The sequence below is a fragment of the Sus scrofa genome, chromosome 16 (assembly GCF_054392235.1).
Source record: "Sus scrofa isolate SSC_HxYL_T2T_F1_AM1 chromosome 16, Sscrofa_HxYL_maternal_Yorkshire_Landrace_v2.0, whole genome shotgun sequence".
In the NCBI taxonomy this organism is placed as follows: domain Eukaryota; kingdom Metazoa; phylum Chordata; class Mammalia; order Artiodactyla; family Suidae; genus Sus; species Sus scrofa.
In genome coordinates, this window is record NC_139398.1 from 55,329,891 (window position 1) to 55,357,679 (window position 27,789).

Here is a 27,789-nt window from a genome sequence, read left to right on the forward strand (position 1 = left end):
ACCTTTCTCACACTTCTGTGATAGTTTGTATGACATCAGGTTATACTTTTTTTTTTTTTTCCCTTTCTTTGTGTACCCTTAGACTGTAGTTTTCTTGAAGGCAAAGGTTGTGTCCATTTATCTGTGGTCAAACATCATAGATACCTAAATATTTATATTAATGAATGAACATAAAAAAATCAGTGAGTCCTTCTTTGACAAATCACTGTCTCCTCTAGATCTTGTAAGTAACTTGCTTGTATTTATCACATGAGATTTACTGGCTTGCTTACTATCCTTTGCCTGGAATAAGCTGCTTCAGAGACTGCCTTACTCATCTTTATGGCCTCTGAGTCTCATATGGTAAACATATGGTAATTGGTCATTGAAGTTTGTGTAGTGAGCAGATGAATAAATGAATGAATACATTTGCGATTCATTAGAGGAATGGTTTTCACTTCTGACTTCACATTAGATTCAGTGAAGGAATGTTTAAAAAACAAAACAAAACAAAACTGATGCCCAGGCTCCACTCCCAAAGATTCTGAATCACTTGGTTTGCAGTGAAGCCTGGGCACATCCTTTTTTTACTTTTTAAACTTTTATTTGAAGTATAGCATATATACAGAATATATATGTATAAACTATATTTTGTAGTGCACATATCCCAGGTATGCAACTTGCTGAATTTTTACAAACCAAATACTTCCATATACCCATCACCCAGATTAAGAAACAGAAACAGAAAATTGCCATTACCCAGTAGTCTCTCTCTTGCCCTGTTCTGGTTACTTCTCCCCTCATCCTCTAATAGTAACTATCTTTATAACCTCTAAGAACATAACATTGGAGTTCCCATCATGGTGCAGCAGAAATGAATCTGACCAGGAACCATGAGGTTGCAGGTTCAATCCCTGGCCTCGCTCAGTGAGTTAAGGATCTGGCGTTGCCATGAGCTGTGGTGTAGGTCGCAGACACGGCTCGGATCTGGCGTTGCTGTGACTGTGGCGTAGGCTGGCAGCCGTAACTCCGATTAGACAGACCCCTAACCTGGGAACATTCATATGCTGCAGGTACAGCCCTAAAAAGCTAAAGAGAGAGAACATAACATTAACTTAGGGCAATAATACTGGGTAAAATCTTCCCAGATATTCTAATGTGCAGCTAGGGTGAAGAACATCCTAAGCCCCACCAAACACTCAATCTCTTGATTATTTCTGAGGCATAGAATGATATAAAAGTGGATTTTAAAAAATTACAGTGTTACTTCAGGTCTTTTTTGCAATGTAACATGGATAAAAATCTTATGTCAACTTAGTTTAATCTCTGAAAAAGATAAAAAGGTCAGTATCATGGGAATGAAATAATTTTAGAAGAAAATATGATATTTGCACATTCCTAAAGTTTTTTAAGATGTGTAAAGATTCAAGTCAGTCTCTCAGTTGTTTGCATTTATTTGAATCACCTGAGAAGAAGCCCACCCTTGATCAAGTCGGTAAGAATTTTTGCTATGGTACCAGAAGTTTTAAAAAGCACAGGCTACTCTAATGGGCACTCAAGGTTAACTCAAAGTTTGGCAGTAGTTTCAGTCTGTCTTTTGGAAATGCCTATTTTATAACTTACTGTAAAGAATCTTTTTCTGCCTGTAGGTGGAGCTCATTTGCTGCAAGTTAATCATATAAACCAAATTGAGTGGTCTGCCCTACTTGGTTTTAGCATCTGTGTTATTGTTTTATAAGAACAGCTAAACAGTAAAATCAGATGTAACAAGCTGACTGGATAGTCAAGAATCAGTGGTTTGTTGTGATGATTACAATCATTATGGAAATTTATAGTGTCATTTCTGTCATCTCTAATTTTATTGGATTACTCCCACTGCTAAATTATTTTCATCAAATTGAAACATAAAGAAATCTTGATATAGACCCCCCAATCATTAACATTTTGATAGTAATCTTGCAAAGTTAACTAGAGTGGCATTCGTTTTGGTGTTTGTACAAGTTTTGGTTTGATCAGCAGTGTTCTGTATATGTGTTGTATTTAGTTGACTGTGGCACTATTTCTTTTTCATAGAACAGTTCTCTTTTTTTTTTGGTTAAGTAGAATTTATGTTTTACTCAGGAGCTGCATTAGTTTCACTGAATACGAAGTATCTTATATGACAGTAGCAGAAATTTCAGTATAAATGTTGAAGTTGAGTTTGAAATCTAATCAGTTAGATTGAACTTTAAATTATAAAGCAAGGTATAATTGCTCAGAAATTGCTCAGAAATACCCCCTTAGGCCAGGGCAAACATCCAAATGAGCTGTTGCTAGTTTTAGTCTTTCAAGTCTCCTTTTGTTGGATTTGAAATATATGACCAGTATTTCTTACAGAATTTTGAATACTTTCCCCCCAATATTTATAACCTTCTCAAAAATATTAATAAGCTTTCTCTTAGGCTTAGGGAATTTTTTTGAGTCTCAATATGCTTTGTATTACTTTATCATCAGACTCTAGGAAATACATAGCTGTCTTAAGTACATAGATATGTCTTGCTTTAGCACATTCAAACAGATAGTGCAGTATTTAAATTTCAAAGCAAGTACACATTTTAAAATGATAGTATACATTTTAAAGGATAATACAGTAACAAAGATTAAAATCCACAGGCATTCCAATAACCCCTTCTAGGATCTCAACATCATCTCTTGATTTCCTCAGAACTTTTACAAGCAAGGCATGAAATTAACCAGTTAGAACAATTCTGATTCCTTATACCTTCTTTTGCCCCCAGGTGGTATGCTGAAACAGTTTAAAAAAAAAAAAAAAGATGAGAAAGACATGTAAGATCTATACACTGAGTAGATGATCTCTGAAAATTTGCAAGTATTCTTTCTTTGGTATGGAGTAGTGGTCGTCTAAATACTGTATTTTCAGGAAATATTTGGGTGTCACAGCAGATATCAAGCTTTGCAACACCTGATTTTAATACAGTTTGCATGCTAACTTTTACTAGAGCTTGGCTTTTAAAGAAAAAGTTCTTTCCTAACCAGTCATTCTATTCTCAAATATTTGTTACTCTTGTTGTTAGTCACTGTACAAGAACTAGTATGTGCCAGACAGTGCCAGGCTCCAGGAACATGAAGACAAAGGAGAAATGGTTTCTGTCCATAAATGTTCACAGTATAGCTCAAGAGTAAGCATTACAAACAGTTAATTGCAATTTAGTATGGCAAGTGCTGTAGTAGAAGTGCATACAAAATATTATAGATGTTAAATAGGCAATGTATATTTCAGGAAAAGATTAAAATACCAGGTTAAAAAAGGGCTATGCATAAAATTGCCAATTTTGTAGGTCAAGAATAGTCAAATACAGCAATGTCATAATTTTCATCCTAATGCTAGTAAGATAAACCATTTTTGGAATACACTATTTAAAAGAAATCACATTTTTTAGCATTGTCAAATCCTTTAAATTTAAGGTTGCATAATTTCCAAATGTAGACTAGAAAGTTTGTCGTATTGCCCTTACCAGTAATGTTTAAAATTTTAGAATAGTAACAGTTAGAATATAAACCATACCATTATTTGGCATTTCTGGCATGCTTCCCTATTTCTTCTTTTTGGATCTTTATAACAATAATTTTTGGATGTTCTGGACAAATATCTTGGGCTGTGTGAAATAAAATACCACTTAAAAAATGCCCAGTTCATTGAGAACTTTAATCCATATCCAAGGAATCACCTTCAAAATAAAACAGAAACATCCTTGGATTTCCCAGTTATATATTTCAGAAATACAACCCTACTGTTTTTACAATCAGATTTTGTATGGCAGTCAGGAAGCAGTGAAATGCACATGTGTGGGAGATTCTGCTGTCAAAAAGGAGAAGTGGTGTTTGCATCTCTTTGCAAATTGGATTTGGATTCGTATTACCCTTGAGAGGTACATTCAATTGATCTTGCAGTATCAGTTGTTTATAGGGAATGGAATTATACATTTGAAATGTAGTATAGAGATTATGCGTGGAAAAGCATTAAGTTTTTCAGTATTTGAGGAAACGTTCTCTACCCTGGAACAGATAGACTTATATTGAAGTGTTTTGAAATACTCATTGTTTTCCTACCTCTTTGTCTGTACGGTGTGAATCCACCTGTAAACTAAATTGGCAGGTATAGTTTGGGCAAGCAACAGAAAAAAAGAGCCACATAAGATGCCTAGCTCTTGTTTAGCACAGAGTTAAAAGCACATGAAGTTACAAGGCCTGAGGGAGATTTATAGTCATTAGTGATTTTATTTTGTCTGACTCTAGCCTTTTTTTTCTGTTGCCTTCTTTAACTATTCAGAGACTTTACTACCTTTCAGATATCACTTAGCTTTTGCACGTTAATTATACCAGGCACTGTGCTAGGTCCCAGGATGCTCAAATTAGTAAGGCTTAGCCTCTTCTCAAGTTCTACTACTTTCTAGTAAAGGGAGACATTTGTATAAACAAAAAAAGGCTGTGAAGTGTTCATAGATGATCTAGCCGAAGAATGGTTCTCATTATCGACAATTGTTTATTGTTCTACAGTGTGACCAGGCACTTTGCTGAGTCAATTTTTTCTCTAATTTAACCCCCACAACAAAGCTACAAGGTACAGTTTTTCGTTTTACAAATTAAAAAAAAAAGGGGGGGGAGGCTTGAAAAGATTAAGTGACTTGTGGCCAAAAAGTGGCAAAGCCTATACCTGAAGCTGCAATGGACTGACACCTCTGCAGAACCTAAAGAGGAGTTGGCCAGGGCCAACTCATAGTGTCCAGGTAAAGTGTGAGTCTCAAGTGCAACATTTCTAGCTTTTAAGGCGTAACATCATTTTAGGATTATGTATTACTCTCTATAAATGTAGGGAAGGGATTAGAGGGAGGAGACTGAAGCAGAAAGACAAATTAGTGGATTATTACATTAGTCCAAGGGAGAGGTAATACAGATCTAGTTAACTAAGATATTATCTGTGGGGATGGATTTGAGAGATACTAAGGAAGTAATAGATTGGATGTAGGAGACCTGAAGTAAAAAGATGTATTCCAGACGACTTTGTTTCCGGCTTAGATAACTGGCTGAGTGGTGGTGATAAGCATTGAGATAGGAACCCTAGATGTTCCCAGTAGTTTGCTCACACATTTTTGTCCTATTAGTCCTTTCTTTTATACCTCAGTGTCCTAACACATAAACATACATCTGGAACTTTTTCTTATTTAATTGCTTCCTTTATAAATCATTTAGTTTAGGCTACATTGTAGTAACAAACAGTCCCTCAGTCTCAGTGGCTTAAAACTAGTGTTGGTTTTCTTGTCCTGGCTCCATCCTGATGGGATCTGTGCATCTGCTTCATATCACCTTCATTCAGGGGATGAGGATGAAGGGACAGCCTCTTTCTGAGAGTCATGACAAAGGGAAAAAAATGGTGATGAATCACACACTAGCTCTTAAAGCTTCTGCTTAGAAGTGGCATGTATCACTTCACCATTTCATTGGCCAGAGCAAGTGATATGAGCAAGCCTGATGTCCGTTTGATGAAGTATAAACCTTTCACTGAATGCTTAGAAACTGTAATGCAATCTACTACAGTCTCTGTGCTTTAGCCAGGAATTGCTATAAATACTTGTGACTGTGTGATAAATTTAATCATCATCTTTCTGGCAGGCAAGATAAAAAGAGACATTACAAGATTATATAATTGCCATTATCTGAATTTTAAAAAGAGAGGTATCAATTCCTAATTATCTCAGACTTCTGAAAAAGTATGAAATTCTAAAGGAAATTCTTATCAGTCTTTACATCAGATGTGGAGAAGAACACAATGAGTATCTTCCACAAGTCTCATAGAAGATGCCGAAACATATACCACCGTGCACATTACATTAAATCATAAATTAAGTCACATAGGCTCAAGGAAAGGAATTTCTGTGTAAAGGAATAGAGGACTTGTACAGAATCCAGATAAAAGAATTGCACACAAGCCTTTTAGGACAGGAAGTTGTAAGAAACTTGAAGTTTCTCTCTCCCTCTGCAGACTCTACTTTCTGCTCCCTTATCTTCTGTAATCTTATATTTTTGTGTGTGTGAGGCTCTAGTCTACTTCCTCTTATATTTTAGCTCTTCAGAAGTAAATTGACTTGATTTCTGTGTCCCAAATTCTTGGGAGAGAGAGTGTTATTGGCTTGGCTTGGGTTAGTTGTCCATTTAGTTGTCTTAATTGGAGAGGATAATGATAGTGGAAGCAGAGTTTTAAAGCCATGAGATACGTTGGTATGACCGAAATGACTAGTCCCTCTATCACCTATTCTTCCCTTCTTACTTGGTAATGAGAACCCAAATTTTTATCTGGATTCATGACTGCCTACTTAGAAGACATTCATCAGTCTCCTTTGTAGCTAAGTATGGCCTTGTTACCAAGTTCTGGCTGATGAAATGTGACAGAATGGTGTCAGACTTTCAGGCAGTCTTTTTATGAAGGGAAGAAGGAAGAGGCTTGCCCTCCTTCATCCCTTCCTCCTGCTACAGCCTGACACACAGGTTGGAGCTATAGATGGCAGAAGTGATTGGTTGAAGGAGCCTGGGTCCTTGGAAGACTTCATAGAATCGTAATTCCAACTTGGACTGCCTATCTCAGACTTCTTCTAAGTGAGATAACATAACCTTAAAGTTCTTTAAGCCACATTATGTGAATTTCTGTTAAGTGTGGTGGAACCTAAACCTAACTGACAGTGTAAGGCTGTTTTTCCTGTTTTATCCTGTGAGTAGGATAGCGCTCTAAGATGAGAATGTGGGCAGAGAGAAAATGAATAGCTGCTTCATTACTTCAAATAGCTTTCAGAGTTAGTTTTCTTATTTTTCCTGGAAGAGAAGCCTTTTAATTAATGACATCCAACATCTCCATCCCCCTTCTCACTTTCGGCTGTTTTCTTATGTTGTTACAGAAACAGAAGTAACGAGAGAACTTCCGTATTTTCCCACCACCAAATCTAGTCATCTGCATCAGAGTCCATATTCTTCTAACAAAGACAACCCCTCCACTCTTTGCTCTGGTCCTCACTTTCTTACACATTTGGCCAAGCTGTTATCCACTTCACTCCTGTTGCTCACATCCCACCAGGCATTTTGTCCTTCTTGCTCTTCCACATGAAGCTCATTTGTCTTTCAGGCCTCTCACTTGGGGTTACCTCAGCTTGAAACTTTCTTCTCTGAGATATTCTTAGTAATCATTCCTTCTCTTCATTCAATTCCTTGTTCAAGAATCATCTTATCAAAGAGGCTACCACACTGAATAAAGTAACTTCCTCCCTCCCTACCAAGGGTACATATCTGAATGACCTGGGGACACATTTTTAAAATTTGTTTGACTCTTAACAAAACATATGTGTAGGACCTATTCCCCTCAAAAAAAAAAAAAAAAAAAAATCTAGTTCAGTAGGTCTAGCATGTGACTTGCTCATAGTTTTTATAGCCAGTTAATTAGTGATGAAAATGCACATTACTTAACCTTTTCCTATATGTTGGGAGCATAGTTAAATAAAGGTAAATAACTTTAAAAAGCAATTTGAACTAGATTATATCTCCATTTCAGACTCAGATGTTTGTGGAAGACAATGGTCAATGTTCCAGGGAGACAGAGTTAGAGGGTTCCTTCTGGTTAAAATCAGTTTTTCTACAAGTTTTCCAACTTCTCAAGAATGATTTCTGTAGTGTTTCATCAACATTAATCTTCTAAATGAGTGGATTTTGTTTTTTTTTGTTAGTTATTGAATCTACGCCTTTATTTAAGCTTGTCTTTTTAAAAGTAGACACAATATAAACTATTTAATAATGGCCTACTTTGAAGAGAAATCTCATATAATTCATTACAGTTCTTTTTTACCTTTTTGCCAATTTTGATACGTTAGTAATATTTGATCTCCCCTCCCTCCTTAGTCTTTGTTATTTAGATATTACTATACCACGTTTATCAGTTCATTCCATGTAAGTGTACATTTGTATTGATTTCAGTATGTGTACTATTTAAATGCAGCTAGGTGAGTGTTAAACTTTAAATAGGTTTTCCGTTGTTACTTTGAAGTACGGCTTCAGTGGATTACTAGATTGTGTAATGTAATTTTATACTTGATTTATTTTTTGGTAAGCCAGTAAATACAGTAAGTCCATTTTTTCCAGGGCTGTGAGTAGTGTAGATTCTTTAAGGTGGGAATGTGGGCAGGGAAATGAATATTCACCTTATATTTATTATCTCCACTCACTTGACTTTTTTTTTTGTTAAAGATCCTCAATACATTTTTCTCATATTTCCAGTTGCTACTTTTGTGATATCAGCTTAGTCAGCTTTCCATATAAAAATCTATAGTGTTGAGTTAGCTGCTTCTTTAAAGAATTATCATGTTTAAACAGTGTCAAATTTATTATATGATAATGGATGTATTCTGTTCCTACTGAAAAGTACTTTTCTTATGGTGAAAAGCAGTTATTAATTGGCATGTGAGCTTAAGTACTGAATCATTTCTTTTTAATTTGTATTTTCAATTTTTTCTAAAAATTCATTAGATCAAAGGTATATATGTACTCAACAGATAGGAAGTTAGATTTGTTCTTTCCTGTATATTTGATTTTCTTGATTCTAAGAAAAAGAATGTTTTCTTAACTTTGAAAGTTATATAGTGACTTCCTGCCAGTTTCTTTTTCCTTGTAGATAAGCATTAACTTTTTTAAGTTTTATTAATCATTACAAATTAATAGAAAATTTCTGGATATGCTTATTTGTTCACAATATTGACAGTAACTTGAAATATCTTAAAGAGAGGCTTTGTGTAAGGGAGTTAAAAAGAAAAACCCTTGGCTTGGCTTCAAAGACTTCAGAAAGATATCATGTAGCCCTCAGACAAAGACTTGAGTGTTACAGTTCTTGTATTTTATATCCTCCCTATTTGGTAAGATTCAGCTTTAGGTGCAGTTTGTATGTACGTGCCTAGTCATATATATATATATATACACACACACACACACACACATATATATGATATATAGCTGACCTGTGAAAGCATATTTAGTGTAGTAGAAGGTGAGACTATCTAATCCTGATGATGCTGGAGATTAGCCCCAAAATTGAAGGCCAGGATAACATTGCAAAGTTATTCCCCAGTCTTAATTTTTTTTTTTTTTTTTTTTTTTGTCTTTTTGCTATTTCTTGGGCCACTCCCGCAGTGTATGGAGGTTCCCAGGCTAGGGGTCCAATCGGAGCTGTAGCCACAGGCCTACGCCAGAGCCACAGCAACGCGGGATCCGAGCCGCATCTGCAACCTACACCACAGGTCACAGCAACACCGGATCGTTAACCCACTGAGCAAGGGCAGGGACCGAACCCGCAACCTCATGGTTCCTAGTCGGATTCGTTAACCACTGTGCCACGACGGGAACTCCACCCCATTCTTAAATTTTTTGGCTTTATGCTCATCTTTATACTTTCAGGTAGGATTTATCGGTATCCTAGTAAAGTTTTAAAAATTATGATTTGTACCTTTTATTGTTTTAGCCTATGCTGTATAGTATGGAATGAATTTTGAAACAAAATTTGCAATGTTATCCTGGCCTTGTTCACATTTTAGTAGATATTTAAAGGTATTTGCTCAGAGTTTTTGTAGTAAATTAGTTAGTGATGAAAATACGTTACCATTTTCCTGTATGTTGAAAGCATAGGTGAATAAAGGTAAAAAGGTTAAAAAAGCAAATTCAAATGTACATTTTCTGTCTTTTTCAATGTGAGGCTCAGATGTTTGCAGAAGTCAATGGTCATGCTAACTCTAAGGAGACAGTGTGAGGGTCCCATCTCCCAGTCAAACTAGCCTTGTTTCTCAACTGTGTCAGTGAATAGCAACCATTTCCACAAGAAAGCAAGGGGCATAACACCTGTTATAGTACCTACACACAGCCTTCAACAAAAATTAAGTATAGGACCCTGGCCTCTAGAGCAGGGCTACAACCTAAAGATGGTTCAATTGCAGCATCACTGCTTTGGCTCTTTGGAGTGAGGGTCATAATATGGAGAAATGTATGAATTACCAGAATTAATTCATGGAGTTAAGGTAATAGCCTTTTACCATATAAGATAATTTCTTTTACTATATAAAAGCTCCTACTAACTCAAGGTGCTTTTCATAAAACACTGATAAAATACTGTTTATTCCACACCAAAAAAGCGTGTAAGATATATTTGCATATGAGAAAATTAATTTGGCATTGTTCTTTTAAAAAGTCTTTGAAGTAACATTTTAAGAATATAAGTTCAGATTATATGTATCTTTGGAATATGTTTTAATAAAACATTATAACTATTGAAGTTTAGTATAGATGAACACCTGGCACCTAAACCAGGTTAAAACAAAGTTCACACAATTTAAACCCCTACAAAGATATAAACCTGATAATGGAAATATATTATGCCAAAGGGATTTACCTCTTCTGTACTATTTAAGATTGAAAAACTCTCAGTTTCCAGGCAGAACAGTTGCTTAGCCTTAGTACATTATTGCATGCTTTAATGTTGTCTGCTTCACATCAGTCAGCTTCTGCTCACCATAACTTTTTTTGTTGTTATTTGATTTCCATTTCTGATTCTTAGGACAGAAAGAAATCCATATATAGAGTTATGATACTTTGAGCTAGAAGGGGTATTCAAATGTGCTGTTTACCAAATCCAGAGAATTACATACCTATTAGATCTTAAAGAGAAAAAAAAAAAAAATAGATGGCTCAGTGGTTAACAAACCCGACTAGGATTCATGAGTTTAGATCCCTGGCCTCACTCAGTGGTTAAGGATCCGATGTTGCCATGAGCTGTGGTATAGGTCGCAGATGCACCTCAGATCTGGGGTTGCTACAGCTGTGGCGTAGGCCAGCACCTATAGCTCCGATTGGACCCCTAGCCTGGGAACTTCGATATGCTGCAGGTGTGGCCCTAAAAAGCAAAAACAAGTCAACAATAAGAAAAACAATTAAAGAAATGAACAAAAGACAAAGATATATGAGGAAAACAATATTTGAAAATATACTATATGTGCATTCTTGCTGAGATGGATCACTATTATAAGCAAAAAAAAAAATTTTAATTTTCTGTGTATTGTTATTTCACATTTTAGTGTAAAGTGTATAAGGAGCTAGAAGAAAACAAAGATTACAGCTTATTTGCCTTTAAATCTGGAATTTTAATTAGTTACTTCAACTGACAAGGAACCTAGGGCTTAGATTCTGGCTCCTAGGTTTGTATTTTACGCAGTGTTGAAATTGCTCACCTAAGCATTGGAGCAGAGTGTATTGCAGAGTGTAGGGAAAGAATGGTGAAGCCAGAGAGCTTTCTAATATTCTCTCAGCTGTATTTGCAAAGTTTAACTTATTCAGGATCACGGTCCAAGTAATGGACAACTTAGGATTTAAATACAGATATGTTTGACTCAACTGCCCTATTATACCTCCCCTGAGATGAGGCATAAAGGATGAGCTGTTAGAATGGTGGACTGAGTATATGCAAGTGGGTGGGTAGGAGTTTGATATTGTGAAAACTGTGGGAACTTGGGTGAAAACATGGATGTCTATCTGTCTGAGTTAATGGTACCAAGTATTAGACACGTAGACTGAGACCAGATCAAGATGGGCTAGGTATACTTAGAAACTGGACTCTCCTTGAGATGGTGGGGAACAATATAAAGTAAAACTGGAAAGTGACATGACCAGGTTTTTGTTACAGAGAGATCACTGTAGTAGTAGTATGAAAAATAAACAGGAAAGAGCCAAAATTTGAGGTTGCAGAAACCTACCAGGAGGCTGCTTTATTAGTCCAAGTCTAGATAAGATATGATGAAAACCTGAATTAGACGTTGTTCTGTTTGCTATGTTATTTGCACTCAGTAAACACTTTTCAAACATCTACGATATGCACATAGATATAAAGATAAGGAAAGATCCTCTTTTGGCACAAAAAAGCTCTCAGCTGAGCCAGATATATTGCCTTGAACTATAGACCACAATGAACTCTATGCAAAACAGAGGTTCAGAGAAACTACAGTAGCTTCATGGAGGAGGGAGAGATTAATTTTGACCTTAGATATCAGGAAGTCTGCATGTATGCACAGTAGATAGCATTAAGACCAGTCCTTGAAGAAGAAGTAGAGTTTGAATAAGAGGAAATGGGTGGGAAGGGGAATTTCCAGCAGAGGAAACTGAGAAAAGTACAGAGTGTATTTGACGAACAATCTGTTGTGACTGGAAGAAAGGATATAGTTGGAAATAAAGCTGGAAAGATAGATTGGGACCAGATCATGAGATAGCTTTCAGAATAGTAAAGTGCAAATATAACTCATTTTTCTTGATTTATGTATTAATTCAGGTGTTCAGATAAACATAGATCAACTTCTTTTTTTAACTAGAGTAAATCAATTTGAAAGATTCACAGTCGGGTGAATACTGGATTTCTGTATTTTTGGAAAGGAGCATTGCAAGTAGGAGGGTTTGGTGAGATTACTATAGCAGGTAGTTCTGTTTATTTTACTTTTTTAACTTGAAAATGAATACCAAGTCCCTATGCTAAATGAGGTGTTAGTTTAAAGGAGAGGAATGAATCTGCCTAATGGCAAGGTGAAAACAAATTTTATTTCAAGCGCTATGCTAAACATTGTATTTGTGTAGTGAATGTTCTCAAATGTCATGACAGCTGCAATCCATAAAGACTAAGACTGTGATCCTAGCATCATTTACTCTAAATGAGATCTGGAGTTTCCCCTTGTGGTGCAGTGGAAGCGAACCCGACTAGCATCCATGAGGATGTAGGTTCCATCCTTGGCCTTGTTCAGTGAGTTAAGGATCCAGCATTACTGTGGTATAGTTTGCAGACTCAGCTTGGATCCAGCATTGCTGTGGCTGTGGCACAGGCTGTCCGGCTGGCAGCTGTAGCTCCTATTCGACCTCTAGCCTGGGAACTTCCATATGTTGCAGGTGCGGCCCTAAAAAGCAAAAATAAATAAATAAGATCTGAACAAGTCAACATTTCTGAATTGTTCTCATCTGTAAGATGTGATTAATACTTGCCCTTCCTATCTCAATAGGATTGTGGGCAGGTCAGATGAAATAAGGTACATGGAACTACTTTTAAGACCTGATGCCACTGATGGCCTATAGAGTTTAAAGTGCCTTTGCTACCACGTAATTCAACCCTCTCTTTATTTTTATTTTTTTTTTATTTTATAGTGTTTTTTCTTTTTTTTTTTTTCATTATAGCTGGTTTACAGTGTTCTGTCAATTTTCTAGTGTACAGCAGAGTGACCCAGTTACACATACATGTATAGATTTTTTTCCTCACATTGTCATGCTCCATCACTATCATGCTCCATCATAAGTGACTAGATATAGTTTCCAATGCTACACAGCAGGATCCCTCCCTTTAACAACCATAGGAGAGCTCACCTTCTGGTACTCCTAACCACAGCATATTTTTAAATAAAATGAAAAATTAATTTGTCAGATAATGAACATTAATTGTTAAGCATGTAAGGGGAGAGAAACTAATAAAGTAGAAGAGATGAGCCCACTCTGCAAGGACACTGTGGAGAGACAAGCCAAGCCTACCTAGAAAGAAAATTAGTCCCTTCTGTTCTTCATAAACATCCTGATTCTCCCACCTCCCACCTCCCTCTCTTGGCTACAGAGAATGTATTCTGTCTGCATCAGATGTAATTATTGCCTAAATCATGCTCTGAAAACCATGAGCACATGAAATTACTTAAGCTAGTAATACATTTAAAAGTACCAAATGGCATAGACAAAGTACTCTAAATACATAGGAAATCCCAAGTAAAATATTGTTAAATCAGATGAGGTTAATTAGTTTTCCTGAAGGTGTGTTTTAAAGAAGGTTTATACTGCCAATACCGAGAACCTAAACTGGAGTAAATAGATGTAGGAGTAATTGTGCTAGTAAAAGAAATCTTCTAAGATAATGCATTTTACTGAAATTATTAATTACTATTTTTATTTCATGTGTTTCATTTTGAATGTGTATAAAAAATGTAAGTATTATTCTTGAGAACATCCTGCTTAGAATAAAAACTTAATGACAACTTCATAAAATAAAAATAGCATATGTCTACAAATGTGATTATGGACATGTTCACTTAAGGAAACAAATTTAAAAGATAAAATTCTAACTTTAGCTATTGTATGAAACTGGTTTTGTTGTTGTTGTTGTTTTGGAAAGATAAATGTCCTTGCTGAAAAGTCAATGATGACATTTATTGCTTAGGAAAACATGCTGCTTTATTTTTTCCTTCTATGAGATTTTTGATATACTTATAGAAACACTTCAAATCTTACTAAACAAGACAAACATAAAATGTCACTTTTTGAAATGAAGTATTGGTAATAAAATTTTTCTGTCTACTCTTAACATGGAGATTCTCCTTGAATATGTACAATATTAGAACCTTGGTATGTCAACAGTTTTAAGGTACAGCTTAATAGTTTTAAGCTGTGTTTTTTAAAGTTTGTTTTTATATACATTTGTCTCATTTATGAAGGGAGTATTTTTATGGAATGACATTAATTGATTTTCTGCAGTTGACAAGATAGCAAATGTTTGATAAGCAGGGCTCCTGAAGACAACTGTGCCCATTGTTACCTGAAAAAGAGGACTTAGCCATGAAGTGTTAGCACAGGCCAGAATCTAGCTAGAGCTCCACTCCAAGCTTTGTGCACTGGTAAGAGCTGCAATAGCCCCAGGAAATGGGCTCCTTTTTCTTTTTGTTTTGTTTTGTTTTGTTTTTTGTTTTGTTTTGTTTTGTTTTTTGGTCTTTTTGCCATTTCTTGGGCCCCTCCCACAGCATATGGGAGGTTCCCAGGCTAGAGGTCTAGTCAGAGCTGCAGCTGCCAGCCTACGTCAGAGCCACAGCAATGGATCCGAGCCGCGTCTGTGACCTACACCACAGCTCACGGCAACGCCAGATCATTAACCCACTGAACAAAGGCAGGGATCGAACCTGCAACCTCATGGTTCCTAGTCGGATTCGTTAACCACTGTGCCAGGACAGGAACTCCCAGGGCTCCTTTTTCTAATCATTCAGCTGAGAAAAGGTTTATTTCCTAGGAGGTTCCCCAGAGGGAGTGCCCTTTTCTAATTCACAATGATGTTTTCTGTGCCAGCCTGTGGATAAATTTAAGAACTAGAAGAAAATGAGCAGATAGAGACGGTGGTATGTTTTCCCAATGTTTACTATAGCACAATGGCCTTAGTTTGGCAGGTTTTTAATGACATGTACAAAAACTTGCAGGCACTTTGTTGCAATGAGAAGAGCTCTGGGAAGGGGTTTTGGAAATCAAGGTGCTAGTCCTTGGCATAACTTTTTCCCAGCTGTTTGACCTTGGGTGTTCTTTTGAAAACCAAGGAACTGCACTTTCTTCTGCTTTCAACTTCTGTGAAAGTTCTATCTGGAACATGGTAAGCAAGAAGAAGTTGGAGCTGAGAATTTTCCAATGGGCTCATCTCATATGTCATTAAAGTCTTTGAGATATCTATTTACATGATCTGTAGTATATAGTAGTCTTGAAATCAAGTAGTCCTCCAGCGTCTTTCTTTCTACTTACTGTCTGTTTAATCTACTCATTCTTTTCCTCTTCTCCTTTTGCTTCTTGTCTGTTCTTTGCTGTTTTGTTTTTTTAGCTTCTTATTCTGGAAGCTTAGATAGTTGATTATTTTGAAAATTTTTTTCTAGTGTAAGCACCTAAAGTTTTGAATTTCCCTTTAAGCACTGCTTCCTTTGCATCTTCTTTTTTTTTTTTTTTTTTTTTTTTTTTTTTTTTCCCCTGCTTTTTAGGGCTACGCCTGCGGCCTGTGGAAGTTCCCAGGGCTAGGGGGTAGAATTGGAGCTGCAGTTCTGCAGTTGCCGGCCTGTGCCATAGCCACACCAATGTGGGATCTGAATCACCAGTGCAACCACACTGTGTCTGTGACCTACACCACAGCTCATGGCAATGCCAGGTCCTTAACCCACTGAGCAAGGCCAGAGATTGAACCTGCATCATCATAGATACTAGTTGGGTTGATAACCTGAGCCACAATGGGAACTCCCTGCATCTCCAGTTTTAACATGCTGCTAATAGTTTCATCAACTATCAACTTGGCTAGACTGTAGACCCTGGTTGTTTAATCAAACACCAATATTGGGAGTTCCCGTCGTGGCGCAGTGGTTAACGAATCCGACTGGGAACCATGAGGTTGCGGGTTCGGTCCCTGCCCTTGCTCAGTGGGTTAAGGATCCGGCGTTGCCGTGAGCTGTGGTGTAGGTCGCAGATGCGTCTCGGATCCCGCGTTGCTGTGGCTCTGGCGTAGGCCGGTGGCTACAGCTCCGATTCGACCCCTAGCCTGGGAACATCCATATGCCGCGGGAGCGGCCCAAGAAATAGCAAAAAGACAAAAAAAAAAAAAAAAAAAATCAATCTTCCTTCCTTTCTAAAAAAAAAAAAAAAAACCACCAATATTGGTAATGCTGTGAAGGTATTCTATACATACGATTAAAGTCTGTAACCAGTGACCTAAAGTAAAGCATATTATCCACAATAATCTGGGTCTATTTCAGTCAATTGAAAGGCTAAGGAGCAGAGTTGAGGCTTCCCTGAAGAAGAAATTCTGCGGTTCTGTTTCTCTGGTTAAACCTGGACTGATATAATTGTGCTTTCAATTTTATTTAGTTCAAAATAATTCCTAATTTCCCTTGTGGCTTTTTATTTATTTATTTATTTTTTGAATCATGGTTCGTTTAGAAGTGTGTTGTTTGTTTTCTAAATACTTGGAAATTTCCCACATATTTTTCTGTTACTGGTGTCTAAATTAATTTCATTTTGGTCAGAGGACATATTCCGTAAGACTTCAGTTATTTTACATTTATTGAGACTTGTTTTTTGGCTCAGGATATGGCTTATCTTGGTGCACGTTCCATGTGTGGTTGAAAAATATATGTATCCTCCTTTGGTTGTTTGGAATATTCTATAAATGACCCCAGTATTTTTGATGGCACCTTAGACTTGCATTTTGATGTTTAAATTATACCTGGTAGCTTATAAATTTTCTTAATTGATAAGAAATTTTCTTAATTGAAAAGATCCTATTTCTAAAAAAAGCTAAAAAACTGAGTAGTAAGCTCTAGCTTTGTACTTCATTATTTCAGTTAATAAATTAATTTTTTTAGCCTTGTTTCTTGTTACTTATTTGCAGTAGGTCATAATATAAGACAACTCTTAGTTTCATGTCATGGCTTTCAGTTTTATCTAGTATAATACTTAGAAATCTTTCTCAATTTCCTCTTGATTATACAAAAATAAATTTTTAGTTGGTAAATTTTCTTGGACTTGTCCTACTTAATTTTCTTCAGAATATTTTTTGTGTGTGTGGCAGTTTTGTTATCTCACCCTAAGAACAGAAAAAGTACATGGAAATGGAAAATCAAATGAATAGACTCTTCTTTGGAGCAAGTTTTCCCATCTTTAAGAAAGCAGTATAGCCAGGGTTAAAATGGCCTTTTGAGTTTTCAGTATTTTTCTTTTAACAAACTCAGTGAAAGAAAATAGAAAGTTTTTTAAAAAGCAAGTCTTTGGATCTTTTCCTTAGAAGATTCCCAGTTTTATTCCTTTAAATTATATGCTTACTATTTGTGATTAATCTGCAATTTGTATAACATAAATTATCAGTTTATGTAATGGGTGGTAAAATGGATTAGATAACCTGTTTAAGCATCAATGAATTGAGAATTTGCTTAAATTTGAAAAGGGACAAAGTCCCCTTGGAAAGGGACTAAGAAGCCATCTGATCCAGAATCTCACGCAGCCCCAGAACTCATTTTACTGACGTTTATTCCATGTCATAAACTATTATACCATACTTGTGTAGGATTGATTTTTCCATGTTGTTCCTTTTCCCATTACCATTAGTAATTAAAACTTGACTATAAAAAGAGACTCACTTATAAGAATCAAAAGGCATCATGTTACTGTAGTAGAAAGAGTATTGTTTTGTGGTCAAACATATCCAGGTTGGAATACCAGTTGTACCATTATTTAACTTGGTGTTTTTGGATGAATTATTTTCTTTACTTTCTTCATTTTTAAAGTAGGAATTAAAATACCTATTTGTTTAATGATAATTTGGTAGGCATTCACTAAGTCATAATTATTAAAATTATATCAGTTATAATATTTTCTTTTTCTACTTTCAGTATTATAATGATATTCTCTAATGTATTTTCAGAATCTTTAAGTGACTTTTTCCAAATACTGTTCATTTTACTATTTAGTTTCTTAATTTAAGAAAACAAGAATAAGCACTTTTTTTAAATAGTATGAATCATTTATACTACTTTTGTTTTCCCACTAAAGTAGCATGTTAATCTCCTGTCTCACTTAATCTTTCTATGCCAAATGTTCATAGCCCCTAAGTAGAATTATGGAAGTTTAAAGCTGGAAGATCCATATCAACTGTCTCTCTGTTTCCTCATATCACAGATAAAACTTTTAGAGGTTAAGTGACTTGATCAAGGTCATTTTGTTAATGTCAATCTAAGTAGTCTCAGTCTAAGAGTCTGAATATAAATCTGACATTTTTTATGCACTTCCCTCTGAAAGCTTACAAACCACAGCAACATGTTTAATTCTGGAAGAAGCAATCAATTTCATATTATTTTTCATCCACTCACTATTTAATTAAAAGTGTACATGCAAACAACAGGCCAGGTAGCCATCGAGAGAACTAGTTACAGCTTCTACCAGTGGCCATTGCCATTTGGTATATAGTAAATATTCAACCTTTTTTAAAGAATGAGTGAATATTGAATCTGTAATTATGCAAATAATAATTCCAGTTTACTATTATTATTTTATGCTTAGAATACTATTTTTTAAATGCTGAATAACTATTTCTTGTGTTATAGAATTATAATTGCCAAAATAATTTTCCTGTTTGTGGTCAGTACATTCCCTTCCCAGTAGGGAAGTAGGGAATCCTATTCAGAAGCAAAGCAAAGTTTCAGAAGCAGAGTAGTGAATATAGAAGCAGCCAGGGACTATATATTCTCCCCTCCATCCCCCAACATGAATATGGATACATACACTCACGTGTATAGAAGAGTGACAGTATAGCTTTGTGCAGCAGTTTGCAACTTTTGGATCTCAAAAACCTTTATACTTTTAAAAATCAGAGGACCCCAAAGAGCTTTTGTTTCCAAGGCTTGTATTTATCAATATTTATCTTACTAGAAACTAATATGAAGAGATTTAAAAAATATTTGTTAATATAAACTTAAAACAATAGCAATATACTTCATTGTATTTTACCATAAATAACACATGTTAGACAAAATAACCATTTCCCAAAATAAACATTTAGTTATAAAAGAGGGGTTGTGGAGTTTCCATTGTGGCTCAGCGGTAGAGAACCCGACTCATATCCATGAGGACGTAGGTTCGCCCCCTGGCCTTGCTCAGTGGGTTACAGGATCTTGTATTGCTGTGGCTGTGGTGTAGGCTGTTGGCTATAGCTCCATTCAACCCCTAGCCTGGGAACTTCTATATGCCATGGGTACCGCCCTGAAAAGATTTTTTTTTTTTTAAGTGGGATTGTTTTACATTTTTGCAAATCTGTTTAATGACTGGCTCAACAGAAAGCAGCTAGATTCCTGTATCTGCTTCATTTAGACTGTTGCATGTACTGTGTTGTTTTGGTTAAATTACAGGAGGAAAATATGGCCTTACATAGATATGTACTTTGAAGAGAGAGATGAGTATTTAGTAGCCTTTTCGGATAATTATGCTTATTCTTCTTTGATGGTCTACCAAAACTCAACAAGTACTAATTTCTTGTAGGTTAAATGCAATGTGAAACCAATAAACTCTTCATAGTGTTATATATTAAAGTCCATTGGCATATTTTACATTATGACTAGATCTTTTACCCAGGCATGATTTTTGTAGTGTTATCCATTGGCCATTTGGGAAGTATTAATCTGTTGAGTTATGAGGATTTACCAAATTTTGATACATTTTTACCATACATTTTTTAAAAAACTATTCATTTAATATCATTGCTGATCTCCAGAATCCCCCAGTGGGGTGGCAGTATGGTTCTAAATTTTCTAAAATTCAATTATTTTTTCCTCGAAAACTAAGATTTTATCATTGTCAGAGTTCCCATTGTAGCTCAGTGGTAATGAACCCAGCTAGTATGCATGAGGATGTGGGGTTTGATCCCTGGCCCACTCAGGCTCACAGATGCAGCTCTAATCCCACATTGCTATGGCTGTGGTGTAGGCTGGCAGCTGTACCTCCAATTCAACTCCTAGCCTGGGAACTTTCATATGCCATGGGTGCAGCCCTAAAAAGACAAAACAAAAAAAAAAAGATTTTACCATTGTAAATAAGTTTATCATTTTGAATCTTTTTTTCTTAAGTGAGAGGATCACTCTGTCCCCAGATCAGAATAACCAGTGTGTCAGTTGTTCTTTCAAGTAAAAATGGCGTATCATTAAAAAATAAATAAATGAACCTGATTGTTTTATCTCACAATTCAAATGATTGCCTCTTTTTCTCAAACTAGCTATATTTCTGTATGCAGTAATAGTGCTTATATGCTTTATGCATACTTCAGTTTCATCACATAAAATACTTTGCTCAAGAGTTGAAGTTTCATAAAGCTAATGATTTTTACCATTTCATCAAGGATATTCTTTATTTTATTTTTTATTATTTTTTAATAGTTATTTCCCCAATACAATTTTTTTTCTACTGTAAAGCATGGTGACCCAGTTACACATGTACACATTCTATTTTCACACATTATCATGCTCCATCATAAGTGACCAGACATAGTTCCCAGTGCTACTCAGCAGGATCTCATTGCTAATCCATTCCAAAGGCAATAGTTTGTATCTATTAACCCCAAGCTCCCCAACCACACCACTCCATCCCCCTCCCCCTTGGCAACCACAAGTCTATTCTCCAAGTTCATGATTTTCTTTTCTGTGAAAAGGTTCCCTTGTGCCTTATATTAGATTCCAGATATAAGTGATATCATATGGTATTGGTCTTTCTCTTTCCGACTTACTTCTCTAGTTCCATCCATGTTGCTGCAAATGGCATTATTTCATTCTTTTTTATGGGTAGTAGTCCATTGTGTATATATACCACATCTTCCTAATCCAGTTGTCTGTTGATGGACATTTGGGTTGTTTCCATGTCTTGGCTATTGCGAAAAGAGCTGCAATGAACATGTGGGTACATGTGTCTTTTTTAAGGAAAGTTTGGTCCGGATATATGCCCAAGAGTGGGATTGGTGGGTCATATGGTAGTTCTGTGTGTAGATTTCTAAGGTATTTCCAAACTGTTCTCCATAGTGGCTGTACCAGCTTACATTCCCACCAACAGTGCAGTAGGGTTCCCTTTTCTCCACATACTCTCCAGCATTTGTTATTTGTGGACTTATTAATGATGGCCATTCTGACTGGTGTGAGGTGGTATCTCGTGGTAGTTTTGATTTGCATTTCTCTAATAATCAGGGACGTTTTTCTTAAGTGAAATTGGTTTAAATTTTTTTTCTCTTACTATGAGTACCTGGCAGTGACATATACAGTGACTTCTAGCATAGTGTGCTTCCACTGCCTTGATTCATGCTATGGTTCTAGCAATTTTACTTACAGTTGCTTTTGTACCATCAGTGCAGATGTCAAAACATTGAAAAGGGAAAATCACATCTTAATGTTATTACAAAAATAGTTTTGAGGCTATGAACTCTATTAAAATGGTTTTAGGGTTTTCTAGGGTCTATGAACCATACTTTGAGAACTGCTTATGGAGTGACTTAAAAGCATAGATCACAGACTTCTAGAACCAAATGAACCTGGTTCTGCTAAGCTATGTTGAGATCTAGAGATCTGGAACAAGTAATTACCTCAGCTTTATTTGTAAAGTGAGTTTATAATAGTTCTATGTCATAGGATTTGTGGGAGGGTATGAGTTAATATATACAAAGTTCTTAGAGTACTACCTGGCATAGAGTAAGCCTCTGTGTTTGCAAATTATTATTTGTATTGAACAGATTTATGTCGATATTTCATTAATTCTGAATATTTGAAATCTCCAGGTTTATCTCACTGCTTTTGCATCAGCTTATACTTAAACCTAACACAATAGATGTTACATTTTAGTTTTGAAGACCCTCAGAGACATCTGTTTTTCTTGTTTACTTCAATTTGAAGAGTATACTTTGAATTGTTTTGGTAGCAGTGATGGAGGAATAAGTGCTTTCATCTGTATGCTGTAACTAGATTCTCTTATTTATCAGTTGATCGGTCTGTACCTTTGAGTTGATTCTTTCTATAGTTGAAATGGCCTTAAGATGTATTTTCAGTTGTATTAAAGGGGTCGGTGAATTGTTTTGGTCTTAGCATTAAATGATAGCACAACTTGGCTAGTCTCAAAGTTGAACAACCATTTGTATTGCTTTCAGTAGGCTCCTGCTTTCAGTTTGTATATTCTTTTCAACCTGGATTTGTTTGAAAGTTGTTAGCTGTGACATACTCAAAGTTTTGAATCTCTCTTTTCTGTGACCCTCACCTCGAGCTTTGTACTAAGAGGCTAGTTATCATCTTTGCCAGTGTGAGAGGAGAATGTTGTATCTGAATGTAGTCAAAATCAGTCTCTGTGAAAGTTAAATTCATCATTTATCCACATACACAAGCTATTTATTGCTTTTTTCAAACATATTTGCCAGAACTTCTGATTGAATGTAATAGCTTAGCCATATTTTTGAGGCCTGCAGGAGTCTTTATGCTATTGATCAGTCACATCAACTGAAATTATTTTGTTAGAGTAGTAAATAACAATTACCTGCATTTGTATAGTATCACTAAACCTGAGATGGGGATAAATCAACTGAATATTTTTGGAAGCAACTTCAAAATTTGCCCCTCGCCTTTTTAAAAGGAAATCATGTTGTATCATTTATATTCAAATTCTAAAGAAAGTAAAATCAAATTAATTTCTTTAAAAGATTTCAGCATTTAAGAATTACATCTGTTTGCATAAAGGGGCAATAAGTATAATTTTTTTTTCTGTCATCTTTTTAACGAGAAACAAAACTCTGTTCTTTTCTGATTTGAACTTTAAATGAACTCTTCTGTAAAGCTCTATTACGTCTCCTCATACTATCTCAGTGTTCTTCTGTATAGCATAAACAAAAAAGGAACTTTATTTTTAACCAAGGGGACTTTGATGTAATTTTCTAGGACCCTACAAAAGATCTGGAATAATTTTGTATTTTGTTTTAACCTCATGTTTATAATTTGATTTTTGCAGTTCTATGAAATCCCTTTCACTCTAAGTTAGAATAGATGATAATCACTCTTCTAGGTCTGGCCAAAGGTAATGCTCAGTGCAGTGACACATTCAAAAGGAAAGTGGAGCGATTTCCAAGCATTTGTATCCTAACTTTATTCTTACTGATGTATGTCCTTTTGTTTATTTTCTGCTATTTGTTTTGATTTAAACTAAAGTTTCTTTGTAAACTCCAAGGACACATATGTATTCTATACCTAGGATCCAAAAGTTTCCCATTCATACGCTTATACTATGCTGTTTCTTCAAACTTGTGTACACCTAAGCTCTTAATCCTTTCCCCTGAGCCATCTCCAAAAGCAGGCTTCATATTTGGTGAGGCAAGACTTGTTTCTAAAGATTGTCCTTGGATTCAGTTGTGAACAGGAAAAGAGTTTGCAATTCTGGGAGTTACCCTGGCTCCCACTGCCAAAACAACTGAAGGTTTCTGGAGTCTACATATGTCCCCTTCTTAACAGTACAGAGACGTTCTCTTAAGATCTGAATTCACAAAATAGAAATGAAGAACATTATAATAAATGTGTATTTTCTTATGGTTTTTAGATTTATAAGTATTTTTATTTATTTTGATAAATAAAAAGCTTTTTCAGGCATGTAAATGGTAGAATGAAGAAACTTTTCTAACAATAGGAAATTTCCACTCAACTTCGTCAGTACATATTGACATTGTGTTTTTATTTTTATTTATTTATTTTTTTTTTTGTCTTTTTTGCCATTTCTTGGGCCGCTCCTGAGGCATATGGAGGTTCCCAGGCTAGGGGTCCAATCGGAGCTGTAGCCGCTTGCCTACACCACAGCCACAGCAACGCCATATCCGAGCCGCATCTGCAACCTACACCACAGCTCACGGCAACGCCGAATCTTTAACCCACTGAGCAAGGCCAGGGATCGAACCTGAAACCTCATAGTTCCTATTCGGATTTGTTAACCACTGAGCCACGACGGGAACTCCCCCAAGACATTGTGTTTTTAAATAGCAGACATCTTCCAATATTGTAATTGGAAAATTTACCTTTCGAAAAGTTACTAAATATATGAATGATAATTTTCTATGTAGAATAAAAGTCTAAGTCACATTTTTAGAGGATTGTAGGCTAACTCTGTTCCTCCTTCCCATTACATGCATGTCCATAAAATAGATGTAATCCTGGCTATGGATATCTTATGCATTCAGACTTTGTAGATTGCTGAATGTTTGGCAAAGGTAATTATATACTTTGGCTCAGGATTTGGAAACAGCAAACTTTTCCATTTTCCATTATGTAAATTAGCAGTGGAAATAGCTGTATATTTCTCTATGATGTTATCTTGCTAAATTTAGGTAATATGGATTCATTTCTTTTAGAAGGAATATATTGCCACAAATTGATGGTTAAATTTTTGGTATAACCTAAATTTTATATCAGTGTTTTTTTCATTGCATGGAAGATCCAGTGTTTTTCAATAATTTATTTTTTCCTTTAAACTTCTATGGAATTATGGCCTCTAGCAAAATTAATCAGACTTCTCTGGTGACTTTTTTTTATAGGATGGCTATAATTCCCTGTGCTATACTGCTATACTGTATATCCGTGTTACCTTTTTTTTTTTTTTTTTTTTTTTAATAAGAAAGACCACTGTATTCTTGCCTAAGGGGAAAAAAAAAAAAAAACTTGGGTTCTTTTATGGCACAGCTAGTAAGGACCTGGCGTTGTCACTGCAGGGGCTTGGGTCGCTGCTCTTGTGCAAGTTCAGTCCCTGACTTGGGAACTCCCACATGCTACAGATGTGGCCAAAAACAAAAAGACTTGAGTTTTGTCCTGATATATGTTACTTCTATATCATGTGTTTCTTTGTGAGCCTATCTTAATTTTTGGAGTTGATGAAATGTGGTCAATCAAACCCAAAGATTTAAAACTCGCTAGCTTAATTTTAATGATAAAATAAATGATAAATTGCTTAACTCAAGAAGAAACTATTTAATGAAGAGGTAAATTAGTTTATAATTTATATCCTACATCCAGTTTAGCAAATATTTGAATAGTCTCTTCAAATATTTAATTATCACATTTAAAGAATTCAACTCTGAATACATTATTTTTATTAATTTATAATAATGGAATCTAATGAACCTTCAGCAAATGGCTTACAATTACGTTTGAATATTGCTGAGGTACCAGCTTCTTTCAAAATGTAAGTCCTACACTTGAAATAATCTAATGTTCCTTGGTGGTGCTTGAAAACAATGGACAGTACAGAGAAAAGAGGTGACTCTCAAGCAGTCAGGCACAAACAGCACTGATTGTTTGCAGTGGTTTTGCAGTGCATTATGTGATGTGTTTTATTTTTAGATTTCACTTAAACTGTTATGTTTTTACTTTCATTCAATTGCTAATCAAGAGTTTCCTTTGTGAAGATGTTTTTGCTATTCTTGGAACTACATGGAGTTTTCCCTTTAATAATAATATTGTTTGCCGTGGTCCCAGACATGTGACCTTTAAAAAAAAAAAAAACAAGACAAATCATTTTCTTACTTTTAGTATGTGGTTAGTTCACTCATTCACATCAAGCCTAATTTAATGTGAGTTAATACTAACCTTTGACAAAATCTATGATTTAAAATTTAGACTAGAAAAAGACAATAAATCCTACTGTTTAAATCACCCAAAAGGGTAACGGTACTGTTTGTAATGTTTCTCCAGTCTTCGTTCCTAAACCTGTTATTTTGTGATGTAAAGCCTTGGTCGCTTTTCAGTGCTTTTAAGTTTGTTTGCAGAAGGTGGATCCCAGAAAATGTGCCCATCATTGAGTGCTCTAAGTTTAGCCAAGGAAAAGCAAGGCTGCTGTAATGTTCCTATTCTAAAAGAGTTGTATTTATCTGAGTTACAGGACTGGTTTACATAAATGAGAAACTAAGATTTTCCGTACAGCAGGAAAAGTTTCAAAAGGATGGCTTTTGTGCTTGCTACTTCATACCCACCAAATGTTACAAACAAATACTCATGTCTGCAGTGGGCCATTTGTGGGTGTATGTAATTGCGGTTCTTAAGTCATTCAAGCTCAAGACTTTTCCAGGTACAGATGAGAAACCCTCAAAAAATTTGTCCTCCCTCTACTTCTGGAATGAGGTTGAGCTTTTAAGATTTACAATTTTTTATTTCTTTTATTTATTTATTTATTTATTTTTTTGCATCATGGTGGGTATGTCAGAGGCTCACTTTATTTCAGAAAGAAACTCTAATGCCTTTGGAGTAAAATGTCACTCTTATAATCTTTATCATATGTAATTACATCTTTGGTTGCTGGAACTTGGATTTAAAGATGTTAAAATCTTCAATAGCATACTTTATTTTAGTTAACTTTTAAAAGAACTTTGTACACTGATAAGTTTTTAATGTGACTCCATTGCTTACTTTGGTTACTAAAGTGCCAAATTTGGTTTCAAAACTCAGGAGATTTTAATCAGTCTCTTTTTCATAAGGAAACCAGAAAAGATTTCAGTGAAGTCGTGTTTAATGTCTAGCATTAGTCTTATCTTTTACTTTATAGCAAAATGGCTTGTCCTTAGGCCAACAAGGAAGAAGTCCAGGCTTAACAAAATCCATTTTGCCACTCTTTTTTCCATATTGGACATTAAACACAAACATAAGCAAACAAGAAAACCAAAAGCAGTTCACGGGGATCTTTATTATTTAGTTTTACAGCTTTACAACTTACTTTAATGTGTAATTTTGCTAAGCTTGTTTTAAAATCTGAAGTAGTTGTTGCTGGTTCTAGAAACTCCTTTCATTTGAAAGTATTTTTGAAGGTGAAAACTTTGAGTAGTATTTCCATCGGAGGACATTTTTAACATTTTCTGTCTTTTGAGGTTTAATTTCTTAAAAGTTTAAGTATCTCTTTAAAAGCATCTTACTAACATTACATTTTTTCTCTAGATTAATGAATTGTAATTTTACATTTTGTTTCCTGAGCAGGACTACTCCCTACTTAAGAGTGACTCTCTTCAATTAATCAAATGCACATTCTCCATGATTAGTATTGGTCACATAATTGATTTATTCCTGAGTACTTAATATTACTTATTCTATCAAAGCAGTTAGATTATCTTTGCTATTTTCATTTTTCCCTGATTGATATGGGGCTAACATATATACATATATACATACATGCACACATGTGTGCTTTTTAGCTTAGGTCTCAATTTGATTAACCAAAGATCCGTATTTTATCAAAAGTAAAGTCAGGGTAGAAGCAGATGCCACATATCTCAGCATAGTTTCTCTTAGCCCATAATAGGGATTAGCAGTTGCTAATAACAATATGCATGCAAGATAGGGTCCCTGAATTAGGAAAGTTCATTTCTTGCTATGTCATTACCCTTTTAGATTCAGTATTCCAAAA

The 27,789-nt window shown here is 35.4% G+C and overlaps 1 protein-coding gene and 1 long non-coding RNA gene across 3 annotated transcripts in view; both read left to right on the forward strand.

Moving 5' to 3' along the window:
- CWC27 (CWC27 spliceosome associated cyclophilin) overlaps positions 1-27,789 on the forward strand; it is a 246,333-nt gene that overhangs the window by 46,493 nt on the left and 172,051 nt on the right.
- Positions 15,804-20,392, forward strand: LOC146395580 (uncharacterized). Of its 2 annotated transcripts, none has more exons than XR_014831480.1 (2): positions 15,804-15,974; positions 16,307-20,392. It is a non-coding gene; the product is annotated as an uncharacterized LOC146395580 (long non-coding RNA). The 2 variants fall into 2 exon arrangements; XR_014831481.1 differs by having other exon boundaries at positions 15,806-15,943.